Genomic DNA, 19452 nt, shown 5'->3' with positions numbered 1-19452 from the left:
GGGCCTCAGGGAGTTTTTACTCATGGTGGGAAGGCAAAGCATAATCCAGCATGACACATAGCAAGTGTGGGGAGAGGTGCCACACGCTTTTTTTTTTTTTTTTTTTTTTTGTCAGATGGATTCTCGCTGTGTCGCCCAGGCTGGAGTGCAGTGGTGCGATCTTGGCTCACTGCAACCTCCTGGGTTCAAGTGATTCTCCTGCCTCTGCCTCCCGAGTAGCTGGGACTACAGACGTGACCACCAAGCCCAGCTAATTTTTGTATTTTATGTAGAGATGGGGTTTCACCATGTTGGTCAGGATGGTCTAGATCCCTAGACCTCGTGATCCGCCCGCCTTGGCCTTCCAAATGCTGGGATTACACCGTGCCCGGCCGGTGCCACAACTTAAACAGCTAGATCTTGTGAGAAGTCACTCACTATTGCGAGGACAACACCAAGACATGAGGGGTGCGCTACCATGATCCAATCACCTTCCCCCGGGCCCCACCTTTAACACTGGGGATTAAAATTCAACATAAGATTTGGCAGAAACCTGTATTCAAACTATATCACTAGCTGATTCTCAGGTAATCTGAGAGTTGTCCACAGAGACATGAGCAGGGCCAGTTGAAAACCCCCAACATAGGCCCACAGTTTTGAGCTAAATAAATTGGTATTGTTTATTTATGAGCTAAATAAATTAGTATTGTTTATAGTTCATTGGAACTAAATTTGGGGTAAGATAAAGGCAAATGTATACAGTGAAATTAAATAATGGTTGTAATGAGAACACCTAATGAAGTGCTGTAGAAGATTGGTTCATTACATTAAGGCATTGAATTAATGATTTTCAAAGCAGCATATTTTATTGTGATTAGATATTCCAGGTATAAACATACAAGCTTGTGAGCAAGGTGAAGTGTAGAGAATTTTAAATAGAGATCAATAGGTTAAGTAAATGAGAGGATTTGGTGGTGTCTCAGACATCTGCATCTGCATGGGAGGAATTTAAAAGTATCTAGGAATGCTTTTAACATACAGGTTGGAAAGAAAACTGAGGTCTTGGTGCTAATATTTTGGAAAAACGAGGCCAGGCCGAAAGGCCAGGATTTGATTAGACGATTGCAATCAGGATGGTGAGAAGGACTCAGTACAGTGGAATGAACTTAAGAGGAGTAGGGTTTGTCTGACCACAAAGGAGGTGATTATCTAGGAGCCTAAGGAAGCTTGGAGTTAGTGGTGAAAGCCAGTAACCCGTTTCTCTACCCTCCATTATCCTCACTCAGAGAGGAAGAAAAATAAAGTAAGGAAGTCCTTGAGAATAAAGTTGTTTAGAATGATTACCTTTAATAATGTCCAACTCTTTGAGAATCACACAGTTGATTTTGGAATCCGTACTTACACACATTTTAGCCATTAAATGACTCTTGGTATATACCTTTTATGTTTTGGGTACCACATGCTTGTATTTTCCTCTATGCACACCTGTGTCTCCACCTCTCTTTGGTGGAACTGATAGTCTCCCGCGTAAACATGGGTACAGGGGAAAAGCCAACCAAAGTCACACTATCTCTCAGCCCTAGGGGTGGGTAAGCAGCCCAATTTGAGACATGTGCGTGAATAAATGCCCCAGATGATTGGTGACTACCAAAGCCAGACCAGTGAAAATCTTTCTCTAGAATGCTCCTTCATTAGAATAAGTATGTTTTCATTAACTAATTTAGAGAAAGGCATTCTTGAGTAGTATATAATAAGATAAATATACTAAGAGAAGCAACCCTAATAGAAAGGCAGTGTATTTGAGAAAGAGTATTCTCTTGTTTTATTGCTGGGGTTCGAATCTTTGGGAAGTGCTTTCCCCTGACTTCTGTTACATGAGCTGATCCCTGTTTTCTTTCATACCTTCTTTAGAAAAGCAGAGTAATACGATGATGTGGATCTAGACTTTGTGGGTTCTAATTCAGGTATCAATTTTTACACTCTGTGTCATTTTGGACAATTTTTTTAAAATTTTTATACAAGTATCCTCATGAATTAAATGAAGATGCAAATAGCTCTCAACTCATAGATATCTGGTAAACAGTATGTAATTTAAATTGTGTAACAGGTGTACAGCAATGCCTGTCCTTGTAATGTGTAAATAAAAGCATCACATGTATTGGTTATTACTGTTACCACATTTAAATACAAGTGTCCAGTAAGATGTTACAGATCCAAGCAAAATTATATCTCTGATGCTATAAATTATCTCTGATGATATAAATAACCCATTCCATTTGTCTTAAATTTCCTCAAAAACCTAGAGAGTAACACTGTACAAGCCAAAGATTTTTTTTTTTTTTTTTTTTGAGCTGGAATCTTGCTCTGTCGCCCAGGCTGGAGTGCAGTGGCTGGATCTCAGCTCACTGCAAGCTCCGCCTCCCAGGTTTACACCATTCTCCTGCCTCAGCCTCCCAAGTAGCTGGGACTACAGGCGCCCGCCACCTCGCCCGGCTAGTTTGTTTTTTGTATTTTTTTGGTGGAGACGGGGTTTCACCGTGTTAGCCAGGATGGTCTCGATCTCCTGAGTGATTCGCCCGTCTCGGCCTCCCAAAGTGCTGGGATTACAGGCTTGAGCCACCATGCCCGGCCAAGCCAAAGAATTTTTTAAACTCTTTTTAAAAATTTTACAATCCAATCCTTCTCAAAGGTAAGAATTTTTTCTCAATGAATACACCTGAATACTACTTCAGTTACAATTAAATGCATACATGGGCACACACAAACACACAGGTGTTAAAAACAATTAGTAATATCAAAACTAGGTAACAAAATTTCCATCAGGTCACTGTAGAAGAGTGTATTCGATAAAAATGATCCTGAATGAAAGATTCAGATAATGATCTATGTAACAGGATTTCATAAAGAACAATATGCATTCATTCAAAACCCAATTTATTCAGCAAAATTAATATGCAAGAAAAATTAATGTTCTGTGTAAGACAGTTAATTTCCTATTCCTTGCCTTTTTTATTTATATCATGAAGATGGCTGGATGATGTAAAATTCCCAGATAATATGCTGCTGCATTAAAATTGTTTAAAGAAAGAAAAATAAATAAACAAGGACAGGTTTCATAGGAAGCTGAAATAGGATAGTTACAAGTAGAGTAAATGAATGATGAAAACCACACGTAAATGAGCATCACACAATAATTGGGAAACCCCAGTGGCAGATATGCCGGTGGAAAGCATGTTCTTAAATAGTGTGTTAGTCTTCTTCAGTAGTCCATGTAAGAAAGCATGAAGTTTAAAGTTAGGAAGCAGGCCTGGAGTGATGGTTCATGCCTGTAATTCCAGCACTGTTGGAGGCCAAGGCAGGTAGATCGCTTGAGGCAGTAGTTCGAGACCAGCCTGGGCAATATGGCAAAAATGAATCTCTACTAAAAATACAAAAAATTATGTGGGCATGGGGATCCATACATGTAGCCCCAGCTACTCTGGAGGCTGAGGTGGGAGGATTGCTTGAGTCCGGGATGTGGAAGTTGTAGTGAGCTGAGATTGTGCCACTGCACTCAAACATGGGCGACAGAGTGAGACCCTGTCTGAAATTAATGAATTAATTAATTAAAGTTGGAAGCAACCAATAGAAAGGAGACAAAACTATATTAACGGTGAATTCGACAAGATTGGCAATGCATCAGGAAGTCTAGGACTGGAAAATATAACTATTGGTTGGATTCTTAGAAATTATACTCTCTCTCTTTTTGTATTTTGTTTATTTAATTTTCTACATAAGCATATTAATATTCTATTATCCATCCCTTCTTTAACAAATGAAAATAACACTCTTAAGTCTAGTCTCTACATTTAGTTGCCAATCCTTTTTTCTACTGTTCTTTATCAATATTTGTCTGTAATACTATACCCAATTTTCCATATCTCATTTATTCACAATCTCTAACCAATTAAACTTCATCCCCACCATATCATCAAAACTACTCCTATTTAGGCCACTAATAACTTGTGTGTTGAAAATCCAACGTTTAATTATCAACATTTTCGAGGTTTACTCCAACAACAGAATATTGTAGACATTGATAGCGACCTACAAACACCTTTCTTACTTTGTAGACATTCCTCTTTAGCTTCTTTTATTGGCTATTACTCTTCTTTATGGCCATGAAATTCAAAGGGTCCAAGTTTCATTTTTAGATAGTTTATTTTTTATTATCTAATGCACTTTCTTGATTATCTCTCATTTAGTACTAAGGCTTTAATTATCATTATGCATTGACAGCTTCCAAATTTATATTGCCAATCTGGACTTTTCTTCTGAATTCTAGGCACGTATAGCCACCTAGCTACTTGACTTCTCCATAGAGACCTAAAAAAAAAAATCAAACTTAATATGTTAAATACTAGAATTTTAATCTACCATTCCGCTCTTTGGGTGTGCTCTCTTTATGATTCCTGCATCTCTGCTAATAACAACTCTCATCTTTCTACTTACCTATGCTCTAATAACATCTATCTTCTGCTAATAACAACTATCATCTTTCTACTTACCTATGCTCTAAAAATTGGATTCCTCACTTTCTCACATACATATAATTTAATATATTCCTAAATCCCATCAGCTCCTCCTTCAAATCCGTGTGGAATTTAGCCATTTTTAGACACTTGTACTGCTCTTCTATGAATTATTGTAAGCCACTTTCAAATTCTTGCGTCAGAACTCCAATTGATCTCCTGTCTTCCACATAGAGCTTATAGTACAAAATGCAACCAGAGTGATTAATTCACTATGTAATTAAAACCCAGATGACTCTCTGCTAAAATCCTGTAATACGTCTCTATTAGTTATACATTGTTGTGTAACAAATACCTACAAAGATAGTGGCTGTAAGCAACACACCCTTATTATGTCACATTCATTATTTTTGTGAGTCAGGAGTTTGGGCACTGTCTAGCTAGGTCCTCTGCCGAAAGTGCAGTCCTTGAGGTCAAACTGCAGAAACTGGATCCTTGAGATTAAACTGAACCATCAGCCAACTCCTTTATTACAGCATCATGAGACTAAGAGTACAATTCCAATTCAAGACCAGATAAGGGAAGGATAGCCTTGCAAGTTCATGTGGTGGTTGGTGGCATTAAGTTCTTTGAGAGCTGCATAAATAAGAACCACAGTCTCTGCATGAATTTCAGCCTTATGCCTCTTTCAGTTGTTGGATGTCTGTTGACTGGAAATCACCCCTGTTTCCTGTCAAGGGGGCCTCTCCTCCGTAATCAGTTGCTTCATCACCCTTCGACAAGAGAGAAAGGCTATAGCAAGACACATTACAATTACATGTAAAATTCATAATAACAGTCAACAATTTTATGTTTCCTGTTGTTTGGAAGAAAAATCATGGAACGAATAGTCTCCACACACATTCAAGGACACCAGGAGTCAGAAATAATTGGACTGTCTTTAAGTCTGACCACTATGATTCCTCATTGCAATAAATGTAAAAGCCAAATTCTTCACTATGTCCTGCAAGGCTTTATGTAATCTTCCTTTAATTACGTTTTTTACTACTCAAAAACACTTCAAAATTTTGATGTTAAGGTTAAATTATTTCATGATTTTCACTTGTCTGTTTCATAATAAAATATGTACTCACAAAGTATTAAAAATTAATAGAAATCTACTTTCTATTGTATATATAATTTGTTTCTATGAAAGACAGAGTTTGAAGAAAGGTGTTATTGCTTAAGAGAAGTAAGTGTTCATGGGCTAGAAGATTTTTGAGATTCCTTTCATTTCTGACATTTTGGGGATAGTTAAAGGAAAACAAATACAGCACAAATAGGGCTTAAGTGCCTTCTTCAATGCCCAATTCAGATACTAAAGGACAAAATATATTAAATAATTTATTTAACCTAAGAATGTCAAGTTATATCTCATTCTATATGGCATCAAAAAGTCTAATGCTAACAATTTTCAGTGTTGCAAATAAGACATAATTTTAATTGTTTTTACTTTTACAAGTTAAATGTATAAACTTGAGTACATTAATTTGAAATTATGTTATGATCTTTAATTGTAAAGGCAGAATTAGAATAAGACAAATAGAAGTAGTGGCTTGAACTCCTTTTATCAAGCATCTGTGTGATTTAGCCATATCTCCTGGCACGTCATTCCACAAAAAGCAACAGTATGGCAGTATGGTATAAGTGTCAATGGCCTTATGAAGAAAGAGAAATATGGGTTAACTACATTTCACAAAAGGAGAACTGCATCTTAAAAAGTTGAAATTCCCTTTAAAAATTTTTACCTGTCAGATCAGTGACATTTTCTAGGAGTTAATGGCTAGCAGAAGAGTGGTGATGATATTTAACAGATTCCAAATAATATTGACTTTGAATTAAAATCTATATATGCTTTATAAACATTTTAAATTGTTTTTTCTAATTGCAGTCACATTATAAAGGACATAGTTTTTTTGTTTTGTTTTGTGTTTTTTTTGAGATGGAGTCTCGCTCTGTCAGAAGGCCAGAGTGCAGTGGTGCGCTCTCATCTCACTGCAAGCTCCGCCTCCTGGGTTCATGCTATTCTCCTGCTTCAGCCTCCTGAGTAGCTGAGGTGCCCGCCACCACTCCTGGCTAATTTTTTTGTAGTTTTAGTAAAGACGAGGTTTCACCATGTTAGCCATGATTGTCTCGATCTCCTGACCTCATAATCTGCCTGCCTCGACCTCCCAAAGTGCTGGGATTACAGGTGTGAGCCACCATGCCCGGCCAAAGGACATAGTTTAAAAAAAAAGAATGCAGATGTAACAGAAGGATATTCTGCATTCCTGTTCTTCATTCCTTAATTATTTGTGGTTTCATATTATATTATTATAAAATAAGTGTTTTACCTTCTGTTTAATTAAACCTGTCATTGCTATGTAGACTATGACATAGAGCATTGCAGTAATCACACAACTAAACACCAATGCATAACTCATTAATTGTATTTCTTGGTTAACAAAATATTCTAAGATAAACACCACAATCTTAAATTTTAAATATCATTACAGGTAATGTCTATGCCATTGTCCCTACCAGAGGTTCCTGATGGTACAAAGCTAGTTTCTCATGTAGTTAAGATATATTTAAAAATTAAACTAAATAGTTATATAAATATCTACAGTCTGTGAAAAGTGCTACAGAGAGAAACTATCATACCTAGTGCTCAGGTCTTTTTTTTTTTTTTTTTAAATAACCTTTTCCAATAAAAGAAAAGAGGGCTCCTCAGAGAAATGCATGATTCAAGGATTAGGGCAGAAAATACACAAAATAGGCCTGGAGTATCTCATAATGACAGAAAGTGAGAGTGATTAAAAACAACAACAACAACAAAAACACAAACTACTGTAATAGTCCATTCTCATGCTGCTCTAAGGGCATATTCAAGACTGGGTAATTTATAAAGGAAAGAGGTTTAATTGATGCACAGTGTAATATAGCTCAGGAGGCCTCAGGAAATGTACAATCATGGGGCAAGGGGAAGAAAACATGTCCTTCTTCCCAGGATGGCAGGGAAAAGAAAAATGTGAGCAAAAGGAGGGGAAAAGCCCTTTATATAACAATCAGATCTTGGGAGAACTCACTCACTATCATGAGAATAGCATGAGGGCAGCAGCCCCCCAATTTAATTACCTCCCACTGGGTGCCTCCGACAACATGTGGGGATTATGAGAACTACAATTCAAAATAATATTTGGGTGGGGACACAGCCAAGCCATACCATTCTGCCCCAGCCATTCCCAAATCACGTGTCCTTCTCACATTGCAAAACACAATCATGCCCTTCCAACAGTTCCCCAAATCTTAATTAATTCCAGCATTAACTCAAAAGTTCAAGCCCAAAGTTTTATCTGAGACAAGGCAAGTCCCTTCTGCCTATGAGCCTGTAAAATCAAAAGCAAGATCGTTACTTCATAGGTACAATGAGGGTACAGGCATTGAGTAAATACATCTATTCCAAATGGGAGAAATTGGCCACAACAAAGGGGCTACAGGCCCCACGCAAGTCCAGAATCCAATAGGGCAGTCATTAAACTTTAAAGTTCCAAAATGATCTTCTTTGACTCCATGTCTCACATCCAAGGTACACTGATGCAAGAGGTAGACTCCCATGGTCTTGGGCAGCTCCATCCCTGTGACTTTGCAGGGTATAGCCTCACTCCTGGCTGCTTTAACAAACCGGCATTGAGTAATTATGGCTTTTCTAGGTGCACAGTGCAAGCTATTAGTGGATCTACCATTCTGGGGTTTGGAGGATGGTGGCCCTTTTCTCACAGCTCCACTAGGGAGTGCCCCAGTGGGACTCTATGTGGAGTATTCAACCTCACATTTCCTTTCCACACTGCCATAGCAGAGACTCTCCATGAGGGCTCAGCTCCCACAGGAAACTTCTTTCTGGATATCCAAGCATTTCCCTAAGTCCTCTAAAATCTAGGCAGAGGTTCCCAAAACTCAGTTATTGACTTCTGTGCACCCACAGACTCACCACTATGTGTAAACCACCAAGGCTTGGAGCTTGCCCTCTGAAGCAAGGGCATGAACTCTACATTGACCCTTTTTAGCCTCAGCTGGCATGCAAGGCACAAAGTCCCAAGACTGCAAAAAGCAGCAAGGCCCTGGAACTAACCAACCTAACCATTTTTTCCTACTACACCTCTGGGCCTGTGATGGGACATGCTGCCATGAAGCCTTAAGACATGCCCCGGACACATTTTTCCCATTGTCTTGGCAATTAACGTTTGTTACTTATGCAAATTTCTACAGCTAGCTTGAATTTCACCTCAGAAAATGAGTTTTTCTTTTCTCTCTCATTGTCAGGCTGCAAATTTTCCAAACGTTTATGCTCTGCTTCCCTTTTAAACACACATTCCAATTCCAAACCATATCTTTGTGAATGCATAAAATTGAATGATTTTAACAGCACCTAAGACAAATGCTTTGATGCTTGGAAATTTCTTCCACTGGATACCCTAAATCATCCCTCATGCTGTTCTCATGATAGTGAGTGAGTTCTCACAAGATCTGATAGTTTAACAAAGGGCTTTTGCCCATCTTTGCTTGGGACTTCTCCTTCCTGCTGCCTTATGAAGAAGGACATGTTTGCTTCCCCTTCTGCCATAATTGTTATGTTTCTTGAGGCCTCCCCAGCCTTGCAGAACTCTGAGTCAGTTAACCTCTTTTCTTTATAAATTACTCAGTTATTTCTTCATGTCAGCATTGAGAGCAGAGTAATACAACAGGTGACAGTAATCAGTAGACATTTTTTGATTGTGCATAACTATTTAAATAAAACTGTATAAATATATATAGATAAAACCAAATCATTAAGTTCATCCAAAACTGAGATTTTGTTAGGCCTGCATAATAAAAAGAGAGAAGGCAAGTTAATTTGCATTTCTGCCTAAAGTATCATTGAAGACATGAAATGTAATATCTGAGTTTAATAGAAGTAGAAGAAAAGACAAGCAAAGGCTAGTGGATTTTTAAAATGCCCAATGAACTAAAAAAATTCCAGATGTATTTTAATAAACATAAAAGAGACAGGATGATTTATTTTTTCTTGCAATAAACAAAAACTGCATTATATACTGGTTCATTATTGCTACTTTACCTATATTATTTTGCAGCTATATAATGATAATGGACTTTAGTTTCCAATTTGAAATACCTTTAAGACTGAGAGTTATGTCTGGGAACCATGAAACATCATGGAATATGTTCTAACATATTCATGAGTTAACCTTGAAAGATCATACAGAAGTCTGATAATCATGCTGCAAAATCAGAAAATGCTGCAACTTATTTACTGTTCCAAATTTCCCAATTAATAAGCAACAGTTCAAACATTTAAATGCATGTGTGCCTGATTCCAAATGTCTGCTGCAAAAAATCTGGCAGCTTTGGCCAGAAACTGACATGCAGATTAATTCCATCCTATATTATTCAATGCTATATAGCAGATACAGATCAGCTGAGGTTTCTTATCTGTGGCTGAGTCATTGTCTTAAAATGGTCAAAATCATAGTGTCACTGAAAAGATTTTTAAGGAGTGAGTTTGTGGTCCATTACTGGATCTATTTTCTTTGGAATTCATTTGGATTTGCCAGAGCATATGCTGTATGATAAATTAAAGAGGGCTCTGCTAAAGAATGCACAGAAGAGGATAAGTAAAATTTGAGGAGACAGAAGAAACACTCTAGATACATAGGGTGCTGGACTACAGTTGAAAAAAAATAGGTTACATGTCACATTCAGGGATGGAAATATGGCATTTTAGCACAAGAATACTGTTCCAACAACTGGAATTACTAGCAGCTATTGGCTCTGCTTCCAGCAGCTGCTTACCTTAAAGAACTTCTAAACAAAGAAACACAAAACCACATCAGAGACACTGTCTTCCTCAATGATTTTAAGACCCTCGACTATGGTTTTGTGTCTGGAACTTATTCCTTCTGGTGGGTTCTTGGTCTTGCTGACTTCAAGAATGAAGCTGTGGACCTTCACGGTGAGTGTTACAACTTTTAAAGATGGTGTGTCTGGAGTCTGTTCTTTCAGATGTTCAGATGTGTCTGGAATTTCTTCTTTCTGGTGGGTTCATGGTCTCACTGAGTTCAGGAGTGAAGCCGCAGAACCTCGCCATGAGTGTTACAGCTCATAAAGGTAGCGCAGACCCAAACAGTGAACAGCAGTAAAATTTATTGCAAAGAGCAAAAGAACAAAGCTTCCACAACATGGAAGGAGACCCAAGCAGGCTGCTGCTGCTGCTGGCTTGGGTGGCCATCTTTTATTCCCTCATTTGGCCTTGCCCATGTCCTGCTGATTGGTCCATTTTACAGAGTGCTGATTGGTCCATTTTACAGAGTGCTGATTGGTGTGTTTTTACAGAGTGCTGATGGTGTGTTTACAATCCATTAGCTAGACACAGAGCACTGATTGGTGTGTTTTTACAGAATGCTGTTTATTGCATTTACAATCATTTAGCTAGACACAAGTGCTGATTGATGCATTTTTACAGAGGGCCGATTGGTGCATTTACAATCTTTTAGCTAGACACAGAGCACTGATTGGTGTGTTTACAAGCCTGTAGCTAGACAGAAAAGTTCTCCAAGTCCCCATTCGACCCAGGAAGTCCAGCTGGCTTCATCTTTCAGTCCCCGCTCTAAACAAGACATCCCAACTGCTGTTGGGAATTGGGCAATGACTGCTCTAGCTACTTCCTGCTGGAAAGGGGTGAAGAAGGGGCCCTGCAGTTGTAGTGTCCTCCAGAGGGAAACTCTTTAGGCCAGTGAAAGGGCCAGCGGGTTGGTCTGGGATCCTCAGTAGAAGTTGTAGTTGAGCTCATTTGGGGTTCCATTTGTACGACCATCTGTAGCTTGATGGCCTCAATCCTAGAGGAAACAAATTTGGCAAGGAAGTTAAAAATACAGGGCCCAAAGGCAAGTAATAGCAATGTGGCTGTCATGGGACCTAGCAAGGGGAGAAGTGATATCATCCAACTCCAGAGGTTGGTGTAAGAGTTTGAAAGGCATTGTCTGATTTCAGAAACCTTTTCCTGTAAATGCTGGTCAGGTGGCATTGTGTACTATCCCTGACTTGTTAGTGTAAAAACAACACTCTTCCCCTAAGAAGGTGCAGAGTCCTTTCTCAGCAGTGAGGAGGTCTAGGCCTTGGCAGTTTTGGAGAGTTACTATTGCCAAAGAGTCTACTTGGGATTGTAGAGTAAGGATAGAGTTCGTTATTTCTTGCAAACTGTCTGAGAAATCCTTTGAGTGTGTGATAGTAGGATAATACATGTTACACTGTTAACTTTTAGCAAAGTTTACTTTAATTGAAAACCTTGTAAGTTTGGGATTTTAATTTTTCTTTGCTATTAATAAAACCTTGTTGAGTACGTATTAGCTTAGAATTGGTATAGATGGCTCCTTCCTGATTCTGTAAGTAATTTAAGATTTGGCTGAGTGCAAACAACTCGCAAGTTTGAGGAGACTAATTATTAGGCAATTTTCCTAACTCTACTTCTACAAGAGTTTCCTTATCACTTACTGAATACCCATTGTGTCTTTTTCCCTTAATCGCCAGGGAGGAACTATCTGTCATCTTGTCCTGAAGGGAGTTCCTCCTAGATCTGGTCGGACCTTTGTATGATAATTAGTTAAGATTTAGATCCCCTGTTAGGAAACCTGCTGGTTTAAGGATTTTTGATAGGAAGGCTGTGCTATGGGTTTTCAGTGGCCTCAGTGCTTTCGGGCTATGCTCTTGTTTACACTGACAAGGTGGCATCGGAGAGTTCTATGGTTACAGAGAAGACCTTCAATTATTAATTATAGATTTTAAATTTACCCTGGCTTTTAAGGGAATAGGGTACACTGTTTTTTGGGGGGGTTTTTTCTTTACTACCTCCATCTCTCTCTTTCTGACTTCTTTGTCTCTCTCTTTCTCTCTTTCTGCCTCCCTCTTTGTCTCTTCCTCTCCCTCTTTGACTTTCTGTCTCTCTCTTTCTCTCTTTCCTTTCTGCTGATCTTTCCCTGCCTCTGCCAGCCACTTATGCTGCTGTTCTCCCCTCTCCTTCCCCTTTTTAATGGCTTTGGCAGTGTAAGAATGCCACCTCCTTGGGTTTTTGCACTGCATGCAGTAACTCCATGATTTCCTTGTGGTATTTAATGGGGGTCCCCCCAGAGGTTAGGAACTCCCTTTCTTTGCATATTGCATCATGGGCATGTAGGATTAGATAAGCATACTTGCTATCTGTATACACATTTATTCTTTTTCTCTTTCCAAGTTCTAAGGCTCGGGTAGGTGCCACTAGTTCTGCTAACTGGGTACTGGTTCCTGGGGGAAGAGGCTTACTTTCAAGTACAGTTACATCACTAACTATTGTATTCCATTCTCCACAAATGAACTTCCATTGGTAGATAGGTTAAGGTCAGGATTAGCTAAGGGTACTGCTAAGAGATCATCTCGGGTGGCATAAGTCTGTACTATAATTTGTTGGCAGTCATGCTCGACTGATTCCCCATCATCTAGAAGAAAATTGGCAGGGTGGAGGGCCACACATGTGCATATTTAAAGCACAGTCCCCAAGGAGTAGTGTCTGGTATCTAAGGAGGCAGTTGTCTGATAGCCATAAACTTCCTTTGGCACCTATAGTATGCCATTTACATCATGAGTAGTCCAGACAGTGAGATCCTTTCTTTGTATTATTTTGATAGCCTCTGACACTAAGATGGCCACCGCCACAACTACCCATAAACAGTGAGGCCAGCCTTTTGCTACTACATCAATTTCCTTACTTAGGTATGCCACTGGTTGCAGAGTTGTCCCATGAGTCTGAGTAAGGACTCCAAGAATAATTCCTGCTCTCTCTGTGACATATAAAGAGAAATTTTGTCCTGTGAGAAGGCTTAAGGCTGGAGCTTGAGTTTGTTCCTTCCAATGTCCAGATTTCAGGGTTGATTCCCTTCTCAAGCAGGGAACCGCAAATGGGTAACTTGTTCCCCATATTCATGTAGATAATAGCTCCAGCTTTGGCTAATATGTCCCTCCCTAATAAGGGTATGGAACTTTCAGGCATAACAAGAAATGCATGTGAAAAGAGCAAAGTCTCCTCACAATTACAACTGAGGAGGTGGGAGAAATACCTGGATACAGGCTGTCCCAGGATTTCTCAGATGGTAACGATCGTTGAGGACAACTGTCTGGGACTGGAGATTAACACTGAGAAAGCCACGCCAGTGTCCAGGAGGAAGTCAATTTCCTGGCCCTCAATGGTTAAATGTACCCGGGGTTCAGTGTGGGTGATGACATGAGCTGGCACTTGCCCCAGGCACCATCAATCCTGTTGTTGGATCATCTGGTTGGGGGCTTCTGGCCCAGAGAACCTTTGTCCTCTGGGGCAGTGCGCCTTTCAATGATTGCCTCAGCATAGTGGACATGGACGAGGGGGCAGCTTGTTTCTCACTGGACAATCTTTTTTAAAGTGTCCCAGTAAGCCACACTGATAACAAGCCCTACTGGGTCAGTGGCCTGCTCCATTTTCTGTCCTGTCTGAACTACCAAGGTTTGTTTGCCTGAGGGCCATGACTAAGGCTGCGGCCTTTCTCTGATCTTGCTTTTCCTTTTGGGCCTGTTCCTCTTGGTTCCTATTATAGAACACCAAGGTTGCCAGGTTTAATAATGCCTCCGGGTTTTGTTCAGGGCCCAGGGCTTGCTTTTAGAGCTTTCTCCTGATATCTGCAACTGGTTGGGTAATAAACTTATCTTTTAGAATCAATTGATCCTCAAGTGATTCAGGTGACAGGGGAGTATATATTCTTAAGGCCTCCCATAGCTACTTGAGGAGGGCAGAAGGATTTTCTTCCTTTCCCTGAGTTATGGTGGACATCATTGAATAATTCATGGGCTTTTTCCTAATTTTCCTTAGTCCTTCTAGAACACAGGTCAACAGATGTTTATCACTCCAGTCCCCATGATCTGAATCAAGATCCCAGTGGGGATCCATACTGGGGACGGCTTGCTGACTGGTAGGGAATTTGTCCCTTTCTTCAGCTGTCATTCTATCACTTACTTGTCTAAGATACCAAGTATCTCCAAACTCTCAGGCTGCAGCTAAAGCCACATTCTTTTCATTAAAGGCCAGGGTTTGATATAATAACATGACATCTCTCCAAGTGAGGTCAAAGGTTTGCCCTAGACCCTGTAGGACATCTACGTATCTATCAGTATCATCTGAAAACTTCCCCAGGTCTGCCTTGATCTGCTTTGAATCAGAGAGGGAGAAGGCGACATGTACCCAGGTTGGGCCAAATTCCCCTCCCCGTACAGCTTGAAGGGGACATAACCAATAGCCCAGGGGTTTTTGTGGTTCCTTTGGAGATTTCTTTGCTTGTTTCCTTCTGGGTGGGGGAGATTAGGGGAGGCTTATCATTAATAGAAGGGGGAACTATAGGGAGGCTAGGATACGGTGGTAAGCTGAGAGGTCCTTCTGTGGGATGTAAATTGCAAGTTTTGCATAGTTGTAGATTATCCTTTAATGAAAAGAAAGCTTGGACATAAGGTATTTCACTCCATTTGCCTTCCCTCTTACAGAAAAGGTCAAGCTGCAGGATAGTATTGTAATTTATACTTCCCTCACGTGGCTATTTTTCCCCATCAGAGAGAGAATATCAGGGCCAAGCCATAGTGCAGAAGAAAGAATGAGCCGCCTCTTTTTCAGAGGTTGTGGGTCAAATTGGTCCCAGTGGCTTAGGGTACATTTCAAGGGTGAGCCTCCTGATGCCTGAGTGTTTCCCATCTAAAAGACAAAACCGCCTGTGGTGTTGGTCTGTTTGCCTCTCCTCCTGTCCAAGAACTGCAATGGTCCCTGGACCCTGCTGATCAAAATAGTTGCACTCACTGATGCAGCGGCAGAAATACCTCTTGCCCAAGAACCTGCAACGGTCCCTGGACCCTGCTGATCAGAATAGTTGTGCTCACCAATGCAGCAGCAGAAACACTAGTTTTCCTCCTAGACCACAAGGAGGACTGAGAAAAATAGAATTTAATGGCCCTTACTGATGCATTCTTGAAAACCTGTTAGAGTCCTAAGCATTCTCCTGTTAGTATTGGGACCTTACCACTGTCCTATAAATATGTCATGCCCAAAAATGAAGTGGAGGTCCATACCCTGAGGGAGGGAAGGGACCTCCAGAGTTGGAAGAGTGATGCCTTTTTTCCTCACTTATATGAATAGGAAGGATACAATTTCTGAGGCTCCCCATATCCTAGCTTCACGAATAGCTTTTATTAGTCCTGATAGTCTGAGGAGGAATACTAAAATTCCAGATAGTCCCCCTCTACAGTGAGGCTTTGGGCAAAAATTATGTCTTTCTGATTGGTGAGCCAGGTAACAGGGTCCTGAAGTTTATACTAGAAATCATTCTTTTAGGAAAAACTAGAAAAGCACCAGAGAGGGAGTGATTTTTAGAAGAAGGACTAGCCTCAGAGAAGAGAGGCAAGAGGAAGTTTTTCTGACAGGCACTAGGACCCAGGAGGCAAGGGTCAGGATAGATAGGATAGATGGGTGAGTCTCGCTTGGGCGATGTAACTTTGAGAGTTCTGCTCATGATTGCAGGCTTAACCAACTTGTTGTTGGGACCTAGGAGCTGAAGGGCTTTCCTCTCTATCGACCCTCAGCTCAGCCCAGAAGTACAGGAAAAGCAAAAGCTGGTTCCAGGCAAACCAATGCTCCCAGCTCTGAAGAGTCGGGGGTTGTTAGAAAGCCCTTTCCCAGAAAGTCTGACATCCATGTCTTTAGTCTGGCAGCTGCGCCAGTCGCTTTTAACTGGCTGACAGGTGCCCGGTATTTAGCCCCTGAATTCTAAGGAAAAACAAGACAGAATGGCAAGTGAAAGGGGTCTGATGGTAGTCAACGCTTGGTAATTGTCACTTCATGGTCGCCATCATGTGTCAGGAATTTATTCCTTCCAGTGGGTTCTTAGTCTCGATGACTTCAAGAATGTAGCCATGGACCTTGGCGGTGAGTGTTACAGCTCCTAAAGATGGTGTGTCTGGAGTTTGTTCCTTCAGATATTCAGATGTGTCTGGAGTTTCTTCCTTCCAGTGGGTTTGTGGTCTCACTGACTTCAGGAGTGAAGCTGCAGGCCTTCGCAGTGACTGTTACAGCTCTTAAAGGTGGTGTGTACAGAGTTGTTTGTTCCTCCTGGTGGGTTCGTGGTCTCACTGACTTCAGGAATGAAGCTGCAGACTTTTGCTGTGAGTGTTACAGCTCATAAAGGTAGTGCAGACCCAAAGAGTGAGCAGCAGCAAGATTTATTGTGAAGAGCAAAAGAGCAAAGATTCCACAGTGTGGAAGGGGACCCAAGCAGGTTGCCCCTGCTGGCTTGTGTGGCCAGCTTTTATTCCCTTATTTGGCCCCACCCACGTCCTGGTGATTGGTCCGTTTTACAGAGTGCTGATTGGTCCATTTTACAGAGTGCTGATTAGTCCATTTTGCAGAGTGCTGATTGTTGCATTTACAATCCTTTAGCTAGACACAGAGTGCTGATTGGAGCGTTTTTACAGAGTGCTGATTGGTGCGTTTACAATCCTTTAGCTAGACAGAGTGCTGATTGGTGCGTTTACAATCCTCTAGCTAGACAGAAAAGTTCTCCAAGTCACCACTTGACCCAAGAAGTCCAGCTGGCTTCACCTCTCAGTATAAAAAATGGGATCTCCATAAAAATTGATGAATACCATATTGTTTATCCAAGGTCACCAAATGATAACATTTTACTTCAGGGTGCTAAATATTTGGTAACATGTCAAAGTCTGCTTTTTGATTGAGTTATCTTATTTTCCCAGGTAGAACCATGTTTGAGGAAAGATGGTTATTGCTGGATTTTGCCTGATTCGTAGCCCCTTCTTTTGGCATATGAGAGAGAAGTTTGGGAAAATGTAAACAAGGTCAACCGAGTCTCTTAAGTTGGCAGTGAATTTTTATAATTTTGTGTTGCCTCAGCATCCATTTTGAATATAGGTTTAACTTTCTCAAAACAGATTCAAAGTTCATTCTCCCTTCACATTTTCCAAGTCCACAACACATCCAAATGACTCAAATCAGTGGCCAGAAATAACTCAGAGGCATTCCTCCAGCTTACCGTACTGGGTCCCCTGCTTTCCTGCCATTACCTTTAAAGAGACCATTCAGGCATTTGTCTTTGAACTTAAAATATCCCACACACTATTCCCTTTTATTTACTGCTAGTGCCACTAGCTTGCTCTCTCTCTGTCTGACTCTTCATTTCTGCTTCCTGTGACCCTGGAGTGGACTGCCATCAGGACTCATTACTCCCTTTTTGCTCAGGATTTGCAAATAAAAATCTTTGAATTTGTTTTCTCTTGTGATGGTATATTGAATTTGTGTGTGTCTTCCATCTGAAGAACCAGGGGCTGTCCCAGGCTGGATTTTCCCCCATAACACCAAAAAGAACACAAGGTTGGTCTGCCAGCTGCAGAGCTATCATCAGGCAGGCATAAACTAGACACAGGCCAAATAAGAGTTACAAGGGAGCCCGTGAGTATAAAGACATTTCCCAGGTGAGGGACCTCCTAGTTGCGGGTCAGAAAACTCTACACAACCATGTGGACATCTCATTTATTTCTTCTTAGGGCGAAGTTGCTAGTCACTCTGGTACCAGAACCCCTGTTCAGCTGAGGGCTCTCAAAAAATGTGTTTTATTTTCAAACCTTATTGTCGTGAATACAAAAGCCATATACTTTCCTTACCATTAGGATTTCATCTTCTATAGGTAGCCACTTTTATTGTTTGGTCAGTCTAAGATAGGAAGTAAATGTTTTTCATATTTGACAACCAACTCCATTTCCATTTTTAAAATAATTTCGAAGTATGTGAAATCACCCCAATGTATCAGTGTGTGTTTGCTCCCTAAAAACATGCATGCCCAGTATGGAGTGACCCAAGGGGATGTACCTGTGAGCTGACATTCACAAATAAATAATTTCACAAATTAAAATAAATATTTTGAAAAAGAAAATTTAATTTGCTTCAAAATATTTGCAATTTTAATATTTAAAATTATTCCTGCAGAAATTTAGTGTTTAAATTAGAAATTTAGTGTTTAACTATTTCTTAAGCAATAATAAATTTTTTTTCTTTTAATTCATGATTTTAAAAAAATTATGATTACCTATAGTGGTAATTTTATCTAAAAGGTATTTAGAATTTTACTATTTAAATTGAAAATCAGCAGCAGTTTTAAAAATGCGAGTGTAAATATTAGCACTGTAACATTTTTACTAATATTCTTAATATTTTTTCAACCAAATGTAGGATAAAAATACACTTGATGAGTGGGGATTTTGGAAGAGTACTGTACTTCGGTTGGAACATAGAAAGAACAGAACATTAAGTGGGCATTTCCTTATTAGCATAAAGTCAGTACACCAAGAACAACAACAACAACAAAATAAAGTGCCAGTTGATGTTTTCCTTCTGCAATGTCAATACATCTAAAATTTGGAAAAACAAAGAAGTATCAACACAAGAATATAATTGGGACTTATAGGGGAAAAGTCTAATATACAAACTAGGAGGTGAATTTTCTTGCCTTTGAAGAAAGAAATAATGAGGAGGGAGAAAATGGTGACAGAGTCTGATGTTCTTTGAATTAACATTTTTAAAGCTATTTAATTGTTTAAATCATATACATATATATTGCTGACACATTTTTAAATTGAACAATAAAATGACAAGAAACATATTCTTAATAAAACTAGCTTTTTGTGCTTCTAATTGAAAAAAGTAAGAATTTTTTAAACCAGAAATGTTTAAAAAATACAAATTCTAGTTCATAAATAGTTTAAATCTTTACAAAGCACAAAAATATAGATACCTTAATTAACATGTACTTAAAAAGTTAATATTATAGCTATTTTTTTTAAT

This window comes from Rhinopithecus roxellana, chromosome 3 (genome assembly GCF_007565055.1).
Source record: "Rhinopithecus roxellana isolate Shanxi Qingling chromosome 3, ASM756505v1, whole genome shotgun sequence".
Classification (NCBI taxonomy): Eukaryota; Metazoa; Chordata; class Mammalia; order Primates; family Cercopithecidae; genus Rhinopithecus; species Rhinopithecus roxellana.
Note: the sequence above shows the minus strand (reverse complement) of the source record.